This window comes from Scylla paramamosain, chromosome 23 (genome assembly GCF_035594125.1).
Source record: "Scylla paramamosain isolate STU-SP2022 chromosome 23, ASM3559412v1, whole genome shotgun sequence".
NCBI lineage: Eukaryota > Metazoa > Arthropoda > Malacostraca > Decapoda > Portunidae > Scylla > Scylla paramamosain.
In genome coordinates, this window is record NC_087173.1 from 17,602,723 (window position 1) to 17,612,722 (window position 10,000).

Sequence of the window (10,000 nt, forward strand, 5' to 3'; positions counted from 1 at the left end):
TAATTCTGACAGGTTTTGTCACTATGTTGAAAATAATGACTATTCTGATACAAATGCCACAATTACCACAGGCTTAACAGCACATGAACACACATGCACACAAGCATGCACCCACATGCATGCACGCACGCATGTGCACACCTCCATGTGCTATATCCTTCCTTTGCAAATCCCAATTTTATTTCCTTCTTTAGTTTGGTTTCTGTTAAACATACCACATCTGGTTTATTGTTCTATAAGTAATCTTTAAGTTCCAATAGGCTCAACACCAAACCATCTACCTCATGATACACAATTAAAGATTATGTATACTAATGTAGATGGTTTGGGTGTCGAGCCAAAGAACAACAAACCAGATGTGGTATGTTTAACAGAAACCAAACTAAAAGATGAAATAAGAGTTTGGATTTGCAAAGGAAGACATAGCATGAGGAGGAGAGACCAAAAAAAAAAGGAGAGATGGGAAGTGATGATATTGGTAATAGGGGATATTGTTGACAGGAAATGGAATATGGTGATGGAATGGTGGAAACATAAGTGTTGTGATTAAGATCAAAGGAAGTGAGAGAAGAAAAAAAAAAAAAAAAAAAAAAAAAAAGGAAAATCATTGACGTATATACCACCAAAAACTAATGCGTGGAAGACCAATAAATTTAAAAGTATGCAACTAGAAACAAAAACAAAATATACAGGAAATGATAAGGAAAAGCAACAAAGTGCTTTTAGTAGATGACTTCAATACTAAAACAATTAACTGGAAGGAGATGGAAGTAAAAGAGAATGTCAGGTCATGGAGTGAAGAACTTGTGCAAACCATGATGAATACAATGAGACAGTGAATGAGCCTACAAAATACAGACAAGAAGAACCAACACAGTTGGACTTAGTGTTTATAAAAAACCCCAGAAAGTAGACCCGGTATACATTGAGTCCAATGGGAAGAAGCAATCATGTGATAATAGAAATTGTACCACAGGAGGAAACAGTGTTGCACAGGAAAGAATACAGAAATGGGGAGGCAGAACTGTCCTAAAGCAAACTTTGCAGAACTTAATAAATTTCAAGGAAAAATTAACTGGAAAGAGCTATTTGAAGGTAAAGTAGTGCAAGAAAAATATGAGATGTTTTTGAGCAAGTACAGAGAGGGGGTGCAAGTTTGTGCCAAGTTATAAAGTGAAAACTGGGAAACATGAATGGTATAATGCCAGGTGTGTAGAAGCAAAAAGAAAAAAAGAAAACGTGCCCAACCCAAACACCTGGAGGCAGAGGTGTCAAGAATTGAGACATGCCATGCCACTGGCCGATTGGATAGAACATTGCTTAGTGGTTGGGAATGGCAACCCCTAAGGAGTTGCCAGTCCCCCATTAATCCCCCCGTGGGGCATAACAATATACATATGTGTGTGTGTGTGTGTACACACACACACACACACACACACACACACAACACACACACACACACACACACACACACACACACACACACACACACACACACACACACACAAGAGGACCACAGAAAAGAATGGCTAAACTACTGCAAGACTAACTTTGGACAACTTAGAAAGTATTTCAGTGAAGTGAATTGTAAACATAGTTATTCAAAAAGGAGGACATAGAGGAAAAGTGGGCAGCTTTCCTGGACATTTATAAATAAGGGAGTAGAGAAATGGGTACCCAAAAGATCAACAGAGAACCTTTTCAAAAAGGATTGGTACAACAGATGTGCAACAACTAGATTGGAGAGAAAAAAAAGCATGGAACAAGTGGAAGGAAAACAAGAGACTGGACCTGTGGAACAATTATACAAGGAAGAGGAACGAATATCAAAACTCGCAGAGATGAACAGAAAAAATTATGAAAGGAATGTTGTGGAGAAATGTAAAGACCAACCAAAATTATTTTATAAATTCATTAATGGAAAATTAAAGAGTAAAGATGAAATAAGTGTGGTAAAAACTGGAGAAGAGACAGTGGAAGACCCAGAAGAGGTAGCTGAAGTGTTTAACAGATACTTCCACTCTGTGTTTACTAAGAAAAATTATTTCAGAGATGAGAGGACAGCATTAGAAAAAGGGACTGACCTAAAAGAGATTAAAACATTAGTAGAAGTAAAGAATATGTTGGAAGACCTGGATGTAATGAAAGCAATGGGTCCTGATGGTGTCTCCAGTTGGATTTTAGGAGTGTAGCTCACAATTAGTCTCAGCGTTGCACAATATAAGTAGCACTACCCTGGTAAAAGGAAGAGTACCCATAGATTGGAAACGGGTGGATATTACCCCCAATCCACAAGACCAGAAGTAAAGAAGATCCATTAAATTATAGACCTGTATCGCTCACAAGTGTGGTGGTGAAGATTTGTGAAAAGATTATCAAGAACAGATGGGTGAAATACCTAGAAGATAAACAAGGTGATAACAGAGAAACAGTTTGGTTTCAGAAAAGGAAGATCTTGTGTTACGAATTTGATAAGTTTCTACTCAAGAGTAATAGATATAATGCAAGAGAGAGATGGATGGGCCGACTGCATATACTTAGATCTGAGAAAAGCATTCGATAAAGTTCCACACAGAAGACTAATATGTAAATTTGAAAAAAATTGGAGAAGTGGATGACTGACTTTTTGACAAACAGAAATGAGGACAGTAGTTAAAGGCAGCAGGTCAAACTGGAGAACGGTAATAAGTGGAGTCCCACAAGGTTCGGTACTTGCATCTATTATGTTCGCAGTTTATGTAAATGATATGACAGAAGGTGTAGAAAGTTACACGAAGCTTTTGCTGATGATGCTAAGATTATGAGGAAAGTAACAAATGAAGAGGATTGCAATGCTTTAAATCAGGATTTAATTAAGATTAATGAATGGTCATTGAGATGGAACATGAAGTTTAATGCTAAAAAATGTAGTGTGATGAGGTTTGGAAAGTGTGAAAAGATCAGTTGGCAACTATTATTTAGGGAATGAGGAAATCTCTATAAGATCAGAAGAAAAAGACCTAGGAGTAATTATTACTGATAATTTATCATTTGGGAAGCACATAAACAAAATTAGAGGAAAAACATATCATCTGCTGAGAAACATCAAGATAGCAATCTCCTATAATGATGATATAAAAGAAAAAAAAAAAAAAAAAAACTGATAACAATGATGATATGTCCAAGACTGGAGTACGCAGTATTAGTGTGGTAGCCAAGTTTGAAAAGGATACAAGAAAGTTAGAAAGAATCCAGAGAGCTGCAACTAAAATCCCTGCAAGCTTAAGAGAGTATAGTTATGAGGAAAGGTTGAAGAAATTGGGCCTGACTACACTAGAAAAAAGGAGGGAAAGAAGTAATTTGATAGTAATATATAGAATATTGGAAGGAATGGAAAAGTTGGACAGAGAAGACCTCATGATACCAGATACGAGAGACACAAGAGGACAAGGAAGGAGATTGAAAAGGAATGTTTGCAGAAGAGACATCAAGAAACATAGCTTCCCACAGAGAAGTATAACAGTGTGGAATGAACTTAAGGATGCAAAGACCATCAATAAATTTAAAGAAAATCTAGATTAAAGTTGATTTGGAGACGGGACAGCACGAGCCTAGTGTGGCTCGTCCTATATTTCACAACTAGGTAAACACACACACACACACACACACACACACACACACACACACACACACACACACACACACACACACACACACACACACACACACACACAGTAAAACCTCGCTAAACTAAACCTAAATAAGCTGAATATCAGATAATCCGAATGCCCTTATCAACCTCCTCTGCCAATCTGCCCAGCTCCACTCCATCCCCAATCACACCAGAGCCACCAGCCAACATCTTTGACTTAGACTCTGAGTGACAAGCAAAAGTACACTAGTCTTTTTTTTTTTTTTTGTGTGTGTGGGACACCAGCCAAGGTCAACAAAAATCCCCCCCATAAAAAAAAAAAAAAAAGGTCCAGTGAGATGCTGGTCCCTGATTAGTGCCCAAAGCAATAGTCAAAAATTGAATGATGTCTTGAAATCTTCCTCTTAAGAGTTCAAATCATAGGAAGTGGGAATACTGAAGCAGGCAGGGAGTGCCACAGTTTACCCCCCCCCCAAAAAAAAAAAAAGTAAAAATGATTGAGAATACTGGTTAACTCTTGCATTAGAAAGGTGGACAGAAAAGGGGAGAGAGAAGGAATTGTCTTGTGCAGTACGGCCGTGGGAGGGGAGGCATGCAATTTGCAAGATCAGAAGAGCAGTCAACATGAAAATAGTGGCAGAAAATAGCAAGAGATGCAACACTGCAGCGATGAGAGAGAGGTTGAAGACAGTCAGAGGAGAGGAGTTAATGAAACGAAAAGCTTTTGATTCCACCCTATTTAGATGAGCGGTATGAGTGGAACCCCCAGATATGTGAAGCCCGATACCTCAATAAATGACAGGCTCATTGGAGAGAGAGAGAGAGAGAGAGAGAGAGAGAGAGAGAGAGAGAGAGAGAGAGAGAGAGAGAGAGAGAGAGAGAGAGAGAGAGAGAGAGAGAGAGAGAGAGAGAGAGAGAGAGAGAGAGATTTGAAAACAACTGTAAAAGATTGCACAGGTTACGTACAGCACTGCGGTATTGAGGGAGAAATCGATGAGTTACAGGAGTTGTCAAGGCGAAGTCCCTTTGATCCACCCTCACTGGTACACACTAACCTCCCTGTACAATGATCACCGAGAGCCATACTCATTAACAGAGCGAATAATCCAACGAGTTAGTTATTGGTGGTGAGCGCCACTAACCTGCAGTGTTCCGGGTCCCGTGCTAACGAAGAGCTGGCTGACGTGCTCCGCCTGGCTGCTCCACTGGTACGGGTCTGGGACAGGAACGACTTGGGTGTGACTAAGATCAGCATTCCTTCATATAAACGAATTCAATTCACAATTACAATATCTTTAGTTCCAGTTATACCTATATTATTACTGAAACTTAATTTTAATAAATATATTGTAATGAGTAAATAAATAAATAAATGTGTTATCAACAGGCTTATCTATCAAATACTACGTAGGTAAGCACATTTTCACAAACAGTAAATTTCCAAACAGAGTGGTGATACCTAGTTTTCATTTATGGTCTTCGATTTCCTAATAACCTCTTACAAATTCCAGCACAAGATGATCACAGAAAGGGTGGAGGGATTGCCCCACTGGTTCATGTACTGGAAGTCCTAAGAGACTATTAAGTATGACCCTAGCTAAAAGCAAGTTATTACAAGAAAAGATAAAAATTTTCTCAAGTTACTTTTAGGTAGAAGCAGAAGTAAAACTGCAGGATGAGAGAGGTGAGGTGAGGAGTGAGGGTGTAGGACAAAAGGAGGGAAGATGTGTCCGGAAGGGGAGGAGGAAAGAGGAAGGGGGAGATAGGTGTGAATATGTTAGAATGTCAGGTCATGCTGAAATGAGAGAGGTGAGGTCGAGGAGAATAGATGAGGGAGTGGAGAGGATGGTAGGGGCCGAAATGAGGAGATTACGTGAGGTAAATGTAGATGAATTGTATAAATATTTCTTAGATAAAGTTCATATAGGTCAGTTAGCAAATATCCCGTATAGGACAATAAGATCACAAAAAAATTACCCTAAATGAATGACTGCTAGGTTAAAACATTATATAGGGCGTAAGAGAAGTATAAGAGATTAAGGGCAGGTGAAGAAGTTTTAAGGACACAATATAATGAATTAGTTAGAACAGTCAGGAAGTTAACGAGGAAAGTTAAGGACAATTATGAACTAAAGGTAGCCAGCCAGGCGAAGACGGACCCCAAGGGATTTTATCAGGTATACAGGACGAAGAATAAGGATACTATAGGTCCATTAAAGGCAGCAGATGGGGAGCTGGTTAGTTCTGGGGAGGAGATTAGTAAATTTCTGAATGAGTATTTTTTAACTGTCTTCACCCAGGGAAACATGCAGGATATGTCAGATAGTGAACAGGTGTTCAGAGCAGATGAGAATGAGAAGCTGACAGATATTACCTTAACTAGGGAGATAGTGGAACAGGAGATAGATAGGCTAAAAAAGTTCAAGACACCAGGACCAGATGAAATATATCCCAGAGTACTTAAGGAATGCAAAGAGATTATTAGTGAGCCGTTAGTTTCTGTCTTTAGGAAATCACTGAAGTCGAGTGAAGTACCAGTAATGTGGAGGCAGGCTAATGTAGTACCCATCTTTAAGAAAGGAGATAAAACTTTAGCGACTAATTATAGACCTGTCAGCTTAACTTCAGTTGTAGGTAAAATGTTAGAGTCAATAATAGCGAGGAACATTAGGGAACATTTAGACAAACATAACTTAATAAATCAGTCACAGCATGGCTTCACGAAGGGGAAGTCTTGCCTGACAAACTTGTTAAGTTTTTTACAGTAAGGTGTACGAGACAGTAGATAATGGAGATAGTTATGATATCTTATATCTGGACTTTAGTAAAGCATTTGACAAGGTACCCCATCAAAGGCTCCTGAGAAAGGTTAGGGCACACGGGATAGATGGGAAGGTGTTAGGCTGGATAGGGTCGTGGCTTAGTGACAGGCGACAGAGAGTGGTAATAAACGGCTCGAAATCCGAGTGGGGTCATGTAATTAGTGGGGTGCCACAGGGATCAGTATTAGGGCCATTGTTATTTCTAATATATATCAATGACTTGGATAGTGGAATTAGTAGTGATGTTAGTAAATTTGCGGATGACACAAAGATAGGTAGATTAATTAGGTCAGAATCGGATGCCATCGCCTTGCAGGCAGATTTAGATAGAATGAATGAATGGACAGATAGATGGCAAATGCAATTTAATATCAATAAATGCACAGTGCTTAGCGTAGGTAGAGGAAACCCACACATTAAACATGTACACATTAAACAACCAAACTCTGGTAGGTACAGGGTACGAGAAAGATTTAGGAGTTATAGTTAGCTCTGAACTCCGTCCAGGGAAACAATGCATAGAAGCCAGAAACAGGGCAAATAGGGTACTAGGATTCATTTTTAGGAGTGTTAAAAGTAGAAGGCCGGAAGTAATATTAAAGTTATACTTGGCGCTGGTCAGACCTCATCTAGACTACGCTGTGCAGTTCTGGTCCCCACATTACAGGAAAGACATAGGTCTATTAGAATCAGTACAGAGGAGAATGACTAAAAGGATACAGGGGATGAGGAGTATTCCTTACAAGGCGAGGTTGAAGCTGTTAAATTCATATTCTTTAGAGAGACGTAGGTTAAGAGGGGACCTGATAGAAGTCTTTAAGTGGTATAAGGGTTATAACAAGGGGGATATAGGCAAAATTCTTAGGATCAGCAACCAGGGTAGAACAAGAAATAACGGGCTCAAGCTTGAAAAATTTAGGTTTAGGAAGGAGATCGGAAAAAAAATTGGTTCTCAAATAGAGTGGTAGATGAGTGGAACGGACCAAGTAATCATGTTGTTGGTGCTAGGACACTAGAGAGCTTTAAGAGAAGATTAGACAAGTTTATGGATGGGGATAATAGATGGAAATAGGTAGGTATATTTCATACAGGGACTGCCACGTGTAAGCCTGGTCGCTTCTTGCAGCTTCCCTTATTTCTTATGTTCTTATGTAAAAGTAAAAGTAAAATCAACACGCGGTGTGTGTGCTTTGTTTAGCGTTAAAGAAAGCTAATGAGCGATATATTTTCGAACTTGAATGTTAAAAGTCTACATAAAAGAAGGTAATATTAATTTACATTACATTTTTCAACCTCAAAAAAATAGGAATATATTAGTATCTTATGAGTATGATATTACAGTGCAAAAATTGAGTGTGGAACTCGTGCCGCAGCTGTCAACACAACAACAGTGATGCAGGGGCGGCACGATTGTATTATGTTTGTTTAGGCAGCTATCAGTTCTGTTCAATTGTCTGTAGGGTGGATGGCCTTTTGACAGCTCTCTTTGATGTGTTTTCCTTTGTTGTCTGGATCTTTGATTCTGTTCACTTTACATCGATTTCTGTTATTGTCTAACAACAGCCCAGCTAAGCTTATCGCTGGTGTGTACACGGAGTCTCGCAGCTCCTCTCATGTGACTTGGAGTACTACTCTTAAATCAAGCGTGCTTCACGACTGTATGTATTGTACTGTACCTGTGAGTCAGTGTGTGTGTGTGTGTGTGTGTGTGTGTGTGTGTGTGTCAAATTAATGAACGGCAAGTCATTGGGAGAATTTTAAACTGGTATGAGAAATGCATGAGAAAGAAAATGAAAACTGGTGAACTATTTTGACAGGACAGAAAAGTCTTATTCGTTATGTAAAGGAAGACAAACATTGATACAGTTTTACGCTTTCAACACTCAGGCATATACCAGGTTAAAGTTTTATCAATTTCTCTGCTTGCTCTACACTCTGTCTGTGCCTCCCCTACCCGAGAACAGCAAGGCTGAAAATAATATTATAATAATGACACGCTCACCTGGTTATCTCACCTGGAGGGGTTTCCGGCTTCTCAGTCAACACGGTGAAGTTCAAGTGCAGGGAAGCCAACACACTACTTATAGTACTGACGCACCAATCCAAATAATGAACAAACTTATGCTTTAACTGAATTTATGCCAGGTGGATAGTGCATTATAAGCAGTAAATATTAAAAAGGTAAATAATAACTAGGAGAATAACAATAATAGTATCAACCATAATAATAACAACACTATTAGGCTTTGTGCTGATGTGAGCCCTTAACTGTTTGTGGTGATTGTGTGTGGTTCTTGTTTGTGGTGATTGTGTGTGGTTCTTGTTTGTGGTGATTGTGTGTGGTTCTTGTTTGTGGTGATTGTGTGTGGTTCTTGTTTGTGGTGATTGTGTGTGGTTCTTGTTTTGTGGTGATTGTGTGTGATTCTTGTTTGTGGTGATTGTGTGTGGTTCTTGTTTGTGGTGATTGTGTGTGGTTCTTGTTTGTGGTGATTGTGTGTGGTTCTTGTTTGTGGTGATTGTGTGTGGTTCTTGTTTGTGGTGATTGTGTGTGGTTCTTGTTTGTGGTGATTGTGTGTGGTTCTTGTTTGTGGTGATTGTGTGTGGTTCTTGTTTGTGGTGATTGTGTGTGGTTCTTGTTTGTGGTGATTGTGTGTGGTTCTTGTTTGTGGTGATTGTGTGTGGTGATTGTGTTTTGGTTCTTGTTTGTGGTGATTGTGTTTGGTTCTTGTTTGTGATGGCTGTATGGTGTACGGTTTTAAGAGCGTGTTTTATCGTTTCGTTGTTTATAAGGTTAGCACACGTTATAGTTATTATTTTTTTTCCATTTAGTTTTTACTTATGACTGAGGTATATTATGTGTAGATATTCACCCTCCATTTCCTCACTGCGGTCATGCTCTTGTTAAATTCTCTTATTTCTGCTAAAATGAGATGGTGTATGCAGGCAACTATTCCTTCTTAGACTGGGCCAAAGGTAAATTTGATAGGGTAAGGCATACACTTATTAGAGTATTGATTGTAAGCATGATGTTCATCTTTGAACAACCCAATGAAAACACCAAGCCATCCATAGAAATTTCTACACTCTAGTCCCCTTAGCATACTGTGAGCCATTATTATTATTATTATTATCATTATTATTATTATTATTATTATTATTATTATTATTATTATTATTATTATTATTATTACTACTACTACTACTACTACTACTACTACTACTACTACTACTACTACTACTACTGGTACTATTATCAACTACTACTACTACTACTACTACTACTACTACTACTATTATCATTATCATTGTTATTGTTACTTTTAACGTCCAGGTACATGACAGTGGAAGCTTAGGCAATAGAACTTAAGCCTGGCAACGCTAATTGGAAGCTTACTACATCACAAAAGCTTGATCATAAATGCTAAACTGAGTAAGACGTTCCGGCAATGACTGTCGCCCCCTTTCATATTGACAGCATGGACATATCAGCCCGGCCCAGATGTTTCCATTACCTTCACACCGACCCACAGGGATGCCCTCCGCTCTG

At 38.8% G+C, this 10,000-nt stretch overlaps 1 protein-coding gene across 2 annotated transcripts in view; it reads right to left on the bottom strand.

Moving 5' to 3' along the window:
- LOC135112323 (uncharacterized) overlaps positions 1–4,903 on the bottom strand; it is a 34,008-nt gene extending 29,105 nt beyond the window's left edge. The window contains exon 1 of one of the 2 annotated variants that reach the window (XM_064026662.1): positions 4,774–4,903. The gene's annotated coding sequence lies outside the window, so the exon portion shown is untranslated. Of the gene's footprint in view, positions 1–4,597; positions 4,733–4,773 lie in introns of those variants that run through there. The other variant, XM_064026664.1, reaches the window with a different exon arrangement.
- Positions 4,904–10,000: the final 5,097 nt, after the last annotated feature.